Source organism: Rhinopithecus bieti, unplaced genomic scaffold (assembly GCF_001698545.2).
Source record: "Rhinopithecus bieti isolate Rb0 unplaced genomic scaffold, ASM169854v2 scaffold_35538, whole genome shotgun sequence".
In the NCBI taxonomy this organism is placed as follows: domain Eukaryota; kingdom Metazoa; phylum Chordata; class Mammalia; order Primates; family Cercopithecidae; genus Rhinopithecus; species Rhinopithecus bieti.
In genome coordinates, this window is record NW_016815913.1 from 1,021,213 (window position 1) to 1,035,478 (window position 14,266).

The 14,266-nt window shown below is 38.3% G+C and overlaps 1 long non-coding RNA gene across 1 annotated transcript in view; it reads left to right on the plus strand.

Annotated features, from left to right (window-relative positions):
* The window catches only part of LOC108516585 (uncharacterized), a 44,108-nt gene extending 30,327 nt beyond the window's left edge, over window positions 1-13,781 (plus strand). The window contains exon 3 of the long non-coding RNA XR_001881872.1: window positions 13,717-13,781. This is a non-coding gene — a long non-coding RNA (uncharacterized LOC108516585). The remainder of the gene's footprint in view (window positions 1-13,716) is intronic.
* The last annotated feature ends 485 nt before the right edge of the window (window positions 13,782-14,266 follow it).

Genomic DNA, 14,266 nt, shown 5'->3' on the forward strand with positions numbered 1-14,266 from the left:
AGGAGTCCAGTTTCAATCTTCTGCATATGGTTATCCAGATGATGTGTATGATAAGTACCTGGAGAGTTAGCACCTTTGATTACTCTTTTCTTTTTTTTTTTGCTGTCCATGTAAGTAGTAAAATGAATCTGGAAGTGACTTGTGTCTACTAGCCAAATCAGTCAAGCCTTGGCATTGGCATTGGCCTTAGCTTGCTTTGTGGTTTGTATGTGACTCACCTGTGTGAGGCTTTTTATGCAACAAGATCTCCCTGGTCCCTTCTAAGCATGCACGAGGTCTCTGCAGTGCAGAGCCTTCCAGGTCATCAGGGATATATGGAGACTTTTCAAGTCCTACTGTGGTTGTCTCATGCCCTTGATCTCTCTGTTAAATTTCTGGCTGCAAGCCTGCTGATCTGCTGTTTGCCCCCACCAGGATGGCAACCTGAGGCTAGCTGCAACTAGGCCTTCCTCACTGTTTTGCTTCGAAGCTCACTACAGTTTCTAACAATGCCTGAGGGCACAGGGATTTTCTGTGCTCTGCTTCACATAAAGTCAGCCCTCTTTGGCAAAGAGTATTTTCACAGCCTGCCCTATCCTGGTAACGCTAAGGGCTGATGGAACTGAGGTACAGGTCAGGTGGGACAAGAGCAGCCCTGGGCTGAAATGCTATAGACTCTCACTGTTCAGCAGTTTTTCTTAAATAAATGATTCCCATTTTTTATGTGCTTTTGGTCAATTCCCAGTACCCTGAAATGGTTCTATTGAAAAATTTGTTCAGTTTTATTTGTTACCATTTGAGGAAGGTATTTCTTGAGCTTGTCGTTTTTCCAGTCTGGAAGATTTAGCTCTTTAGTACCATTTATTTTGCCTGATAATTGTATCATACATATACTCTTGAATGTTGACATATGTATAGTATGTAAAATGGATACTTTTCTTTCTTTCTTTTTTCTTTTTGAGACGTTATGCTCTTGTTGCCCAGGCTGGAGTGCAGTGGCGCCATCTTGGCTCACCACAACCTCCACCTCTCGGGTTCAAGCAATGCTCCTGCCTCAGCCTCCTGAGTAGCTGGCATTACAGGCATGCGCCACCATGCCCAGCTAATTTTGTATTTTTAGTAGAGATGGGGTTTCTCCATTTTGGTCAGGCTAGTCTCGAACTCCTGACCTCTGCCTGCCAAATGTTGGGATTATAGGCGTGAGCCACCACACCTGGCCCAAAAATATATACTTTTCAAAGTCAGAACTGATTTCCCTGTTTCTCTCAAAGTCTAAAATATCATTTATTATGGTTTCTCAAATAATTTTCCATGGAAAACTCAGAGTAATTTTGATAAATAGTTCATAGAAAAAAATTATGATTAAATGTGTTTCGGAAATAAAGTTAAATAGGTTTCTTTGCTGCAAGAATTAAAATAATTTTGAAAGGCTTATATGTGATCTGAGTGCTTAAGAAAAGAAGTATGATACATTTCTTGACTATGGAATCTGCCTTTTCTTGTGAGAGTCTCAGGAGACACCCTTAGGAAATAGAGTAGACAATAAACATGTACTGGGTAATAACTGTTGCCCTCTAGTGATAATTTGCTTGACGTCAGACCTTCCTTGATTTATTTGCAGAACTATTTTAATAGCCTTTTTGTAGTTTCCTCTTCCTTCAGCTCTATTCAAGCCATTTACCTGATGACTTTATTTATGTTCTTCAAACACAGATATGGTTATTTCTTCTCTGCTCAAAAGATTTTTCTTTTTTTTCTTTTTTTTTTTTTTTGAGACAGGGTCTTGCTCTGTCACCCAGGCTAGAGTGCAGTGGTACAGTCATGGCTCACTGGAGCCTCCACCTCCTAGGCTCAAGCAATCCTCTCACCTCAGCCTCCTGAGTAGCTGGGACAACAGGCATGCACCACTATGCCTGGCTAACTTTTTATTTTTTGTAGAGACAGGGTTTTGCCATGTTGCCCAGGCTGGTCTCAAACTCCTGAGCACAAGCTTTTCCTAACACCCCTTGGTGTCCCAAAGTGTTAGAATTACAGGCATGGGCTACTGTGCCCAGCCTCGAAACATTTTTATGGTTCCATAATAATAAAAGACTCAGTTATCTCATGAAGGAAAATGACAAGTATTGCTTGAATAGCAGTTCCTTCCTAGCTGGATAGTCTCCCGAAACTCTCCTTAGTCATTACCAAGGATGGAGGGTCTGTGCTTGATCTTAAAGAGAGAGGCTTGCACCTCTTTGCCCACAGTGCCAGGACAAGCTGCACAGAGAGTGGAGCTCAATAAATGTTTGGAGTTGAGTGGAATTTCATACCACTCATGATGATACCATCTCTGACTTCCCTATGACCAGGCCCTGTCCCATGAGAGAGAAGAGCAAGTGAGAAATCGCTGGGGTTATAAGATGTTATGGGAGCAGGAAAAATCCTCTACCTTCTACTTAAACCTTAACATGATCATATGTCCTAGAATAATGCCATTACATTTCACCATTGCGATATATCAGTAGTTGTAAAATCAGCAGCAGTTGATCCAGTTTGGAAATATGAGGGTGGATGTAACACAGTGGAAGAAGAGACATGTAGGTAAGGCAGAGGGTATTGAAAATGGTGTGCGAGTTGGGAAAGGAATTAAAGGGCAGTGAAGTACTGACCAACTACACAGCTGGTATTTGCTAATTAATACTATAGCTGTGAAATAAAAAAGAAAGAAATGTGGTAGTATGTTGGCGATTATTTTGGGATGAAAACTTTTAGTACAATTCTTTGTTTTAAGCATTGGTTTTACAGAATATCATGCTCATTAACAACTTTAAAAAGTGACAAGATTAATGTACCATCTGAAGCTGATAATTAACTGGTATCATAAAGGTCTTGTAATATAACTAAGGAGAATTGTTGAGATTTAGCCATTGAAATGTAATTATACACAAAGCTTGCAACTTCTTTGGGGAGGTTGACCGATGGGGTTTGAAATGCCTTGAATTATTTTAAAATCTACTTTTGATACAAAGTGAAAATTTGAGGATATTTAAAATGTTAAAATTTTGAAATATGGGCCAATGGAAATTTTAAAACTGCTTCATGAACATTTTATTAAAATCTGCAGGAGGCTACTATATAGTATCCCAGACCATGAATAATAAACAGAAATTGTCAAGATGACTATGGTTCTGACTTATTTTAAAGCCATCAGATGCAAAGTCCATAGATGTAAAATATGCAACTGTAAAATTCTCCCAGTGAGTTATAAAATGTAGCCTTTGATTGGTTGGGTAAAAGGCAATTAACTTTTCAACCAAGCAAAATTTGAATACAGTGCTTCAGGAATAGAAGTTCAGAGGCCTACCACTGAATGCTTTTCTTCATGCTACAGAGTTGGATATAGCCTGGAGGCTGTCATAGTAGGATGGTTTATTCTTAGGACATTTAGATAATAATACCGATGCCAAAGAGAAACTTGCTGGCAGGTAAGCACATCTTGGATGAAATCATAAGGTGAGATTTGGTCCTCAGCTTTGTTAGACTCAGGAAAATAAATATTTCAAGTTCATCTGAAGTTAATGAAATCCTGAGGGGGAGGCCAGGTTCACACCTGTAATCCTAGCACTTTGGGAGGCCAAGGCAGGAGGATCACTTGAACCCAGGAGTTCGAGACCAGCCTGAGCAACGTAGCTAGACCATCTCTTCAAAAAAAAAATTAGCATCGTGAGTGGCATGAAATAAGCATGTGGTGTCATGTGCCTGTAGTCCCAGCTACTCAGGAGGCTGAGGTCAGAGGATCATTTGAGCCCAAGACATCGAGGTTACAGTGAGCAGCCTGGGGTGACAGTGCAAGATCCCTTTCATCTCCAAAAAAAAAAAAAAAAAAAAAAAAAGGAAAAAACCAAATCCTGGGTAGTCAATTTATTCAAACCAAAAGGGAGACTAATTCATAAATCTGAAGACAAGTTTTTGATTTATAATGGGAGCACTGACAGGATAATGTGAGACCTACCATTTATCATTTGCTCAGGGCACACTTTCCTGGGATCCTCTCAGAAGACCGAATCAGAGGCTGAGCATAGAGGTAGAATAAAGGGAGTAAGATGCTGATCAGTGACTAATGTTCTTCACAACTCTAGAAACGCAAATTCAAGTACTGAATCCTCTTCATTACCCTGTTGTTCTCTTAGATAGTTAAAGGACCTGTTTGGTCTCCTTGATATATCCATTAAATTTCTTTATTAAGATTGTTTGACTGATTTAAAAAATAAGTGTTTAAATTATTTTGAGATTGGTTGATCTCATCAGAATTTGGGAATTTTCTACATTTTCCATGTTATATGGTCAGATTTTCTGGCCTTATCCCCCAAATCTGAGGTGCTTTTTTGTATGATTCAATATTTTTGCTATATATCTTAGTTTTCAATTGCCAATCCAGTCTCACGGTTTACCTACCACAATAATGGCGGGTGAAAGATAGAAAAGTCAAATCTAATGCTGTAACTTCCCAGCTTAAAAACCTTCCAATGATTTCCTGTCCATGTACTACAGCCTAAACTTTTTAGCACGGAAAACCAAATGCCTCATGAGCTGACCCTTGCCTTCTCTCCAGCCATCTCTTTAGCTGTGGCCCCAATTCCTCTGTTCTCATGCTAAGGCCATGTGAAACTTTCTTGAGGCTCCTCTCACATCACATGATTTTGCACTCAGCCTCTACACATACATGCATCCTTCTGCCTGGAATGCCCTTGATTTCCCTTGCAGGCTTGGAAGTACCTTTTCTATTGAAGTCTTTTTCAATATCATCATCCCACAAATAAATGAGAACATGAGACATTTGTCTTTTTGTGCGCGGCTTATTTCACTTACCATAGTGATCTCCAGTTCCATCCATGTTGTTGCAAATGCAGAATCTCATTCTTCTCTTTATAACTCCCTTGTGTATATGTGCCACATTTTCTTTATCCATTCATCTGTTGATGGACATTTAGGTTGCTTGCAGATCTTGGCTATTGTGAACAGTGCTGGAACAAATGCAGGAATGGAGGTATGTCCTTAATATACTGATTTCCTTTCTTTTGAGTATATACCCAGCAATGGAATTGCTGGATCATATGGTAGCTCGATTTTTAGTTTTTTTGCGGAACCTCCAAACTGTGCTCCATAGTAATTGTACTAATTTACATTACCACCAACAGTGGTCAAGGGTTCCCTTTTTTCTACATCCTCACCAGCATTTGTTATTGCCTGTCTTTTGGATATAAGCCATTTTAACTGGGGTGAGAAGATATCTCATTGTAGTTTTGATTTGCATTTCTCTGATGAGCAATAAGGTGGAGCACCTTTTCATATGCCTGTTTGCCATTTGTATGTCTCCTTTTGACATATGTCTATTCAAATCTTTTGCCCATTTTTTGATCAGATTATTAGTTTTTTTTTTCCTACAGAGTTGTTTGAGCTCCTTATATGTTCTGGTTTTTAATCCCTTGTTAGATGGTAGTTTGCAGATATTTTCTTCCATTCTGTGGGTTGCCTCTTCACTTTGCTAATTATATCCTTTGCTGTGCAGAAGCTTTTCCACTTGATGTGATTCCATTTGTCCAGTTTTGCTTTTTTTTTTTTTTTTTTTTTGTCTGTGCCAGTGGGGTAAGGCTCAATAAATCTTTGCCCCAACAAATGTCCTGGAGATTTTCCTCAATGTGCTCTTGTAGTAATTTTCTAGTTTGAAGCGTCTTGTATTTAAGTCTTTAATCCATTTTGATTTGATTTTTGTATATGGCCAGAGATAGGGGTCTAGTTTCACTCTTCTGCATATGGATATCCAGTTTTCCCAGTACCATTTATTGAAGAGACCATCTTTTCCCCAGTACATGTTCTTGACATCTTTGTCAAAAATTACTTCACTGTAGGTGTATGGATTTGTTTCCAGGTTCTCTATTCTGTTTAATTGGTCTATGTATCTGTTTTTATGCCAGTATCATACTGTTTTGGTTACTATAGCTCTGTGATATAACTTGAAGTCAGGTAATGTGATTCCTCTAGTTTTGTTTGTTTGTTTGGCTTAGGATAGCTTTGGCTATTATGGGTCTTTGGGGGTTCCATATACATTTTGGGATTGTTCTTTCTATCTTTGTAAAGAATGTCATTGGTATTTTGATAGGGATTGTATTGAATCTGTAGATTGCTTTGGGTAGTATGGACATTTTACCAATATTGATTCTTACAATCCATGAACCTGGAATATTTTTACATTTTTTTTTTTTTTTTGGTGTCCTCTTCAATTTCTTTCATCAGTGTTTTATGACTTTCATTATTGAGATCTTTCACCCCTTCATTAAGTTAATTCTTAGGTATTTAATTTTATGTGTAGCTACTGTAAATGAGATTACTTTTTAATTTCTTTTTCACATGGATAACTGTTAGCATATAGAAATGCTACTGATTTTCGTATGTTGATTTTGTATCCTGCAACTTTACTGAATTTGTTTATCACTTCTCACAGTTTTTTTGGCGCAGTCTTTAGGATTTTTTTCAAATAAGATCATATCATCAGCAAACAAGGATAATTTGACTTCTTCCATTCCAATTTGAATGCCCTTTATTTCTTTCTCTTGTCTGATTTTTTAGCCATACTTCCTGTACTACATTGAATAACAGTAGTGGAAGTGGGCATCCTCGTTGTGTTCCAGATCTTAGAGGAAAGGCTTTCAGCTTTTCCCCATTCAGTATACTAGCTGTGGGTCTGTCATATATGGCTTTTATTATGTTGAGGTGTATTCCTTGTATGCCCAGTTTTTTGAGTGTTTTTAATCGTGAAAGGATGTTGAATTTTATCAAAAGCTTTTTCAATATCAGTTGAAATGATCATATGGTTTTTGTCCTTTATTCTGTTGATATGATGTATCATGTTGATTGATTTGAGTATGTTGAACAATCCTTGCATCCCAGGGACAAATCCCACTTGGTCATGATGAATGATCTTTCTAATGCACTGTTGAATTACGTTTGCTAGTATTTTGTTGAGGATTTTTTTCATCAATATTAATCAGAGATATTGACCTGTACTTTTCTTTTTTTGAGGCGTCTTTGTCTGGTTTTGGTATCAGGGTTTTTGTCATTTATTCTGTTGATATAATGTATCACAATCATTGATTTGAGCATGTTGAACTGTCCTTGCATCCCAGGGATGAATCCTACTTGGTCATGATGAATGATCTTTCTAATGTATTGTTGAATTAGGTTTGCTAGTATTTTGTTAAGGATTTTTGCACCAATATTCATCAGAGATATTGGCCTGTAGTTTTTCTTTTTTGAAGTGTCTTTTCCCAGTTTTGGTATCAGGTAATACTGGCCTCATAGAAAGAGTTTGGCAGTATTTCCTTCTCTTGTGTTTTTCAAAATGGTTTGAATACGATTAGTATTAGTTCTTCTTTAAATGTTTGGTAGAATTTGGTGGTGAAGCCATCAGGTCCTGGGCTTTTCTTTACTGGGAGACTTTTTATTATGGCTTCAAGCTCATTACTTGTTCTTGATCTGTTCAGGTTTTATATTTATTCCTGGTTCAATCTTGGTAGGTTGTATGTGTCTAAAAATTTGTCAGTTTATTCCAGATATTCCAATTTATTGGCATATAGTTGCTCATAGTAGCCACTAATGATCCTTTGAATTTCTACAGTATCAGTTGTAATGTCTTTTCCATCTCTGATTTTATTTATTTGGATCTTCTCTCTGTATTTTTCTTAGTCTGGTTAAAGGTTTGTAAATTTTGTTTAACTTTTCAAAAAAACAACTTTTTGTTTCATTGATCTTTTGTATTTTTTCATTTCAATTTCATTTATTTCTGTTCTGATATTTATTATTTATTTTCTTCTCTTAATTTGGGGTTTCATTTTCTCTTGCTTTTCTGATTCTTTAAAATGCATTGTTAGATTGTTTGAAGTTTTTCCTCTTTTTTGATATAAGCACTTAGAGCTATAAACTTCCCTCTGAGTACTACTTGGCATGTAGTGTTTCCATTATCATTTGTTTCAAGAAATTTTTCAGTTTCCTTCTTAATTTCCTCATTGACTCACTAGTCATTCAGGAGCATATTTTTAAATTTGCATATATTTGTATAGTTTCCAAAATTCCTCTTGTGATTGATTTCTAGTTTATTTCATTGTAGTCAGAGAAGATGCTTCATATTATTTCAATATTTTTTAATGTTTTGAGACTTGTTTTGTTACCTAACATATGGTTTATCCTTAGGAATGATCTATATGTTATGGAAAAGAATATGTATTCTGCAGCTCTTGTATGTAATGTTCTGTAAATATCTGTTAGTGCAGTGGTTTATAGTGCAGATTAAGCCCGATGGTTCTTTGTTGATTTTCTGTGTGGAAGATCTGTCCAATGCTGAAAGTGGGGGGTTGAAGTCTCCAGCTATTATTGTATTGGGGACTATCTCTCTCTTTAGCTATGATAATGTTTGTTCTACGTATTTAGGTGCTATCTATTTATATATCTGGATGTGGTGTATCTACTTTAGAGGGCTCCCCAAGCCCAGTAACAATATGATTCTTATAGACTCATAGAGTTACCACCTCGATGGTCTTGGACAAGATCCGGGATAATTCTTTGAATTACCAGGCAGAGACTCTTGTTCTCGTTCCTTACTTTCTCCCAAACAAACAGAGTTTCTCTCCCTCTCTCTTTCTTTCTCTCTCTCTCTCTGTTCTGAGCCACCTAAAGCTGGGGGTGGAGTGACACAAGCACCCCTGTGGCCACCCCCACTATGACTGCACTAGGTCAGACCTGACACTGGGTCTCACCCAAGGCCTGCTGTAATGACTCCCTGGCTACTGCCTATGTTCACTGGAGGCTCTGGGGCTCTACAATCAGCAGGTAACAAAGCCAGTGGCCTTTGTCCTTCCCTTCAGGGCAGTGAGGTCTCTCGGCCCCATGTGGGTCCAGAGGTACCATCCAGGAGTCAGGGATTAGAGTCAAAAACCTTAGAAGTCTACCTGCTGCTTTATTATATTGTGACTGAGCTGGCACTCAAACCACAAGACATAGTCCTTCCCACTCTTCCTTCCCTTTTTCCAAAGGCAGAATAGCCTCACTGGGTAGCCACCACCACCACAGGCCATGAGGAGTACTGTTAGACTACCAGCCAATGTTTCCATAAGGCCCAAGGGCTTTTAAGTCAGCTTGTGGTGAATGCTGCCTGGCCTGGGACTCACTCTTCAGGGCAGTGGGCTACCTTCTTGCCCATGGCAGGTCCAGAAGTACCTTCCAAGAATCAAGTCCTGGAACTGGGGACCCCAAGAGCTCACTTGATCTCTTCCCTGCTGTGACCATGGTGGTGCCTGAAGTCAGCAAGTCTCAGAGGCTCACCTGAGGCCCTTGATTGTTGCTAGTTATTCAGGGACCAAGGACTCTTCAGTTAGCTGCCAGGACTGGCTTCCTTCCTTCAAGGCAACAAGTTCCTTTCAGGCCCAAGTTGTGTCTAGAAATGTTGTCTGGGAGTTAGGGCCTGGAACAAGGTCCTCACGACTCTGTCTGGTGCCCTATTCTGCTGTGGCTCGGCTGGTATCCAAGAGGTAAGACAAAGTCCACCCCACTTAAAGTCCACCCCACTTTTCCCTCTCCTCTCCTCAAGCAAAGGAAGGGGTCTCTGTTGGAGATGCAAGCTGTGCAGCTCAGGGTGAGGGGAGGGTGATATGAGCACTCCCTTGGCTGCCCCAGCTGTTGCAGTACACTTCTTTTTATTCTTCCTACTTGGAATTTGTTGTGCTTCCTGAATCTCAAGAATGGATGCCTTTAGTCCATCCTGGAAATTCATGTAACGTAAAATTCACCACTGTAAATTAATTCAGTGGCTTAGCTCTTATATTTTGAAATATTGTCTCTTCCCTATTCTATTCATGCTCTCTTTCAGGAACTCCAAGTTATATTAGATTTTCTTATTCTGCTCTCAATGATTCTTAACCTCTCTTTCATGGTTTCTGTCATTTTGCCTGTTTGTGCTATAATATGTATAATTTCTTCAGTTCTGTCTTTGAGTTCAATAAATTGTACTTCAACTGTGCCTGTTCTGCTGTTTAGCCAATCTACTGAATTGATTTCAGTGATAATATTTTAATATTTAGAAGTTACACATTTGATTCTTTTCTGAAACATTCTGGTCATTGCCTATGCTCTTTTAATATTTTGGATACCTTTGGAGGAACCATGTTGAAATGGAACCTGGCTTCTTTCACATTTATTTTCTATTAACTATTCAAAAATTTCAAATCTGAAATCTTTTGGTGTCTTAACCAGGTACTCCAAGATGCTACCAATCAGGTATACTTTGAAAGGTTTAGGGTTTCTCGGATGCTGCAGGTAAAGAAATTTGAACCATAAATCCAAGTGATAGGGGGTTATTATTAAAGATCCTGGCCAGGCGCGGCGGCTCATGCCTGTAATCCTGGCACTTTGGGAGGCCGAGGCGGACGGATCACCTGAGGTCAGGAGTTTGAGACCAGCCTGGCCAACATGGAGAAAGCTCGTCTATACTAAAAATACAAAAATTAGCCAGACGCGATGGTGCATGCCTGTAATCCCAGCTGCTCAGGGGGCTGAGGCAGGAGAATTGCTTGAACCCGGGAGGTAGAGGTTGCAGTGAGCAGAGATTGTACCACTGCACTCCAGCCTGGACAACAGAGTAAGACTCTCTAAATAAATAAATAAATAAAGATTCTCAGGTGAGAGTTTACAGTTTTTATTTTTCTTTTCTACCCAGAGCGAAAGAGTATAGTCCTTCGAGTGTACTAGTATTTGTTGGCGCCTGGAATCTAACTCAGCTTTGTTCAGGCCAAAGGTCTTTCTTTCTTGCTCCAGAACAGTCATTAAAATTCAAGGCTCTTTTTACTGTATTTGAGGTGTTTTTGTTAGGAATAGTTCTTCAGTGCATGCCAGGTCACTAAAAGGAACTAAAGTCTTTGACAGTGGAATAACTCCTGGACTATTTTATATTAAATATACAAATAAATCAGGAGTTGTGATTTTAAAACCGTATGAAGTCAGATTGTATTTTCTTAGCATTTATGGGTAAAGAACAAAAATAAAAACTATTTCATGTATGACAAAAGTAATTGGGGCAGGGCGCGGTGGCTCACGCCTGTAATCCCAGCACTTTGGGAGGCCGAGGCAGGCGGATCACAAGGTCAGGAGATCAAGACCATCCTGGCTAACACAGTGAAACCCCGTCTCTACTAAAAATACAAGAAATTAGCTGGGTGTGGTGGCGGGCACCTGTGTTCCCAGCTACTCAGGAGACTGAGGCAGGAGAATGGTGTGAATCTGGGAGGTGGAGCTTGCAGTGAGCCGAGATCGCGCCACTGCACTCCAGCCTGGGCAACAGAGCGAGACTTCGTCTCAAAAGAAAATAAAAAACCAAAAACAAACAAATAAAAAAAGTAATTGGGAAGAGGTGCATTTTAGGATAATATGGATATGACAGCCATAAGAAAAATAGTACAGTTTTATCCTTACTAATAAATATCATTGCTTAAAGTGTTTGATTAGCACCCTAAAAAATGTATCTTCTTGTATATTGTTAAAGGAAGTTGGCTCTGATGCATAAGTATGAACATCTATTAACACAATGAAATTAGTCCACAGCAGAACTGTTAGCTTAAGCCGTGTTTGGGCAACACATATCTTCCTTGAAAAAGAATTAGACTGAAAGAGCTGATTATTCCTTAAAAGCCATTTAGCACAACCCACATCTCATGCCTTAATTTGTAATGTTTCATACAAATTCAATCCTTTTCAGTAGTTTGGTGAATGGTATATCACTTTTCGGATGGCAGCACTTATTTTTGAAGATTGCCGTTAAGTGGAAGAAAACTGGCTACTTTCTATGTAAATATTTTGTTAAATATTTATTGCTTTCTCTAGGATTTCTCCATCAGTTTCCATGACAGAGTCTAGCAGTAGATGTACCAAAAAAATCTCCCGGGAATATCTTGTTTAGATTTACTTTGAGGAGCCACTAACTCATCCTTATGGGTCCAGAGGGAAGCTATGGGCAGAATCCTGTGAGCCAGCCTCTGCACTTGAGAGTATGTAGAACTCCTGGGGGAGTGAAGGGGGACCCTAATATCAGTTAGAAAAGCTCCTTGTCTGTAAACATGAAAAGTGAAGCAAATGTTGAGTTTCAGGGTGCTTAGTGATAAATCAGTGAAGAAGGAGAAGAAGAGGAAGAGGAAGAAGAAAGAAGAAAGAAGAAGAATTAAAGAAACAAAGCTCTAGCTTTTGCTGATCAAATACCTTGAGGTCAGCGGAGGTTTCAGAGCTAGACTAGCTCTTTAATCCCTTCTTCATGTAAGATCCCTAGGTATTCTCTTACCCTTGCATGATCCCTGGTACACATTTAAAATGACTTTTGTGAAATTTATCTGGTATCTAAGTGTTTGGTTGCAGGAGAGTTTAAAAACAAAACAAAAAACAAAACCTGAATGCCCTATTGCCAGAGGCAGACTATCTTAGACATCTTGTATCCCTTATTCTGAATATTTAGTAGGTAACCATGATGTTTTTTGTTGACTTCAATAATAAGCACATTAATCTAATCATGGTTAAAAACAAAAGTGAGAGAGATACTATCAGTTTTATTTTTGAGCAGTGGTTTATCCCAAATACACGTATTTTATCAGCTACCCTTTCTGTTTATAATCTGGCCTTGGAATTCCAGAAGACCATATAATGAAGAGAAATAATAATCAAAACAGCACCACATACCCATTTTATTTTTTTTCCAAAGCAAATTTAGATGATATCTTACTTTTTGTAACTTGGCACCTTTTCCAGGATGCTTTTCTTTGCCCCCGCAGCAAATAACAACAAAATCCCTGAAGCCTCCAAATATTTGAAACTATTTTTCTTGGAGTTTCCATGGTATCTCCTTGATGTAAATGGATCTGAAAAGCCTTTGCAGATAAATGTGTGAAAATAAATTTTATATCACTTCTAAAATATGGCAAGGGAAATTATCTCTAAAGACATTCATCTCATTGATTTGGCAATTTTACTAAACTTTAATCACCATTTAAATATTTTCATTGTTGAAGAGTGCATGTTCCCATAAAGTAAAGATTCAGCCACCCAGAGCTTGAAGGATAAATATATAATTTCCACAAAGGTCTTATAAGCCTTAGACACAGTTGAGTAATAATGCAGAATTAAATAGTGCTGTCAGCACTGAATCTATCAGTGAGACCAACAAAAGTCAAAGTGGGTGGCATATTTCAACAAATGGTATCAGCAGAATATCATAAGATTCAGGATAGCTCAGAAGACTAAGCTTCATATCTAATTAATCCTGAAACATTATTTAATTGCCCAAATCAACTGACATACTAATTCATGTTCCTAAGTTCATAGTGGAAGGAGACCAATTCTAAAGAGATCTTAATCTGGCCATTTAAAAAGTCATCCTCATTCAGGACAGTTATTCAATTTCAATTTAATTCTTCATTTCGAAGAGGAATAATTATGTTCACTTATTTTGAATAATAAGTTATTGTATAATGTGTTCTAAGTGAAAATTAATTAGTAAGTCACCAGTCACATTTAGTGAAAATAGAAAACATACTTCCCTTTGTTTTCAGAAATAAGTAATTGCTTTTGTCAGTCCACAGAAAGCTGTTGACCATCTGCTATTCTTAATACTTTGAACACTGTGCAGAACGTGTCCGAAGTAGAATAACAGTGTGTTTATGATTGTTCTAGGAAACAAGAAACCAAGAATTGGACGAATTGTCTGGGCGCAGTGGCTCACGCCTGCAATCCCTGCACTTTGGGAGGCCAAGGAAGGAGGATTACCTGAGGTCAGAAGTTTGACACCAGCCTGGCCAACATGGTGAAACCCTGTCTCTACTAAAAATAAAAAAAAAAAAAAAAAAATTAGCTGGGTGTGATGGTGCATGCCTGTAATCCCAGCTATTTGGGAGGCTGAGGCAGGAGAATTGCTTGAACCTGGAAGGTGGAGGTTTCAGTGAGCCAAAATCACGTCACTGCACTCCAGCCTGAGCAACAGAGTGAGACTCCGTCTCAAAAAAAAAAAAAAAAAAAGAATTGGACAAATGAAATATGTAGACATAGTCACTGCCTATGAGCCAAAATATAAATTTTTCTTTTAAATGTTAACATTACATTGAAACAGAAAAGAAACTGTGTTTTCCTTAGTTTCATTATAATAGAGATATAACAATATTTTAATTAAAATTCATAGAAAGCATAATAATGTAATTCAGCATAAAAATACTAATGTACACAGAGA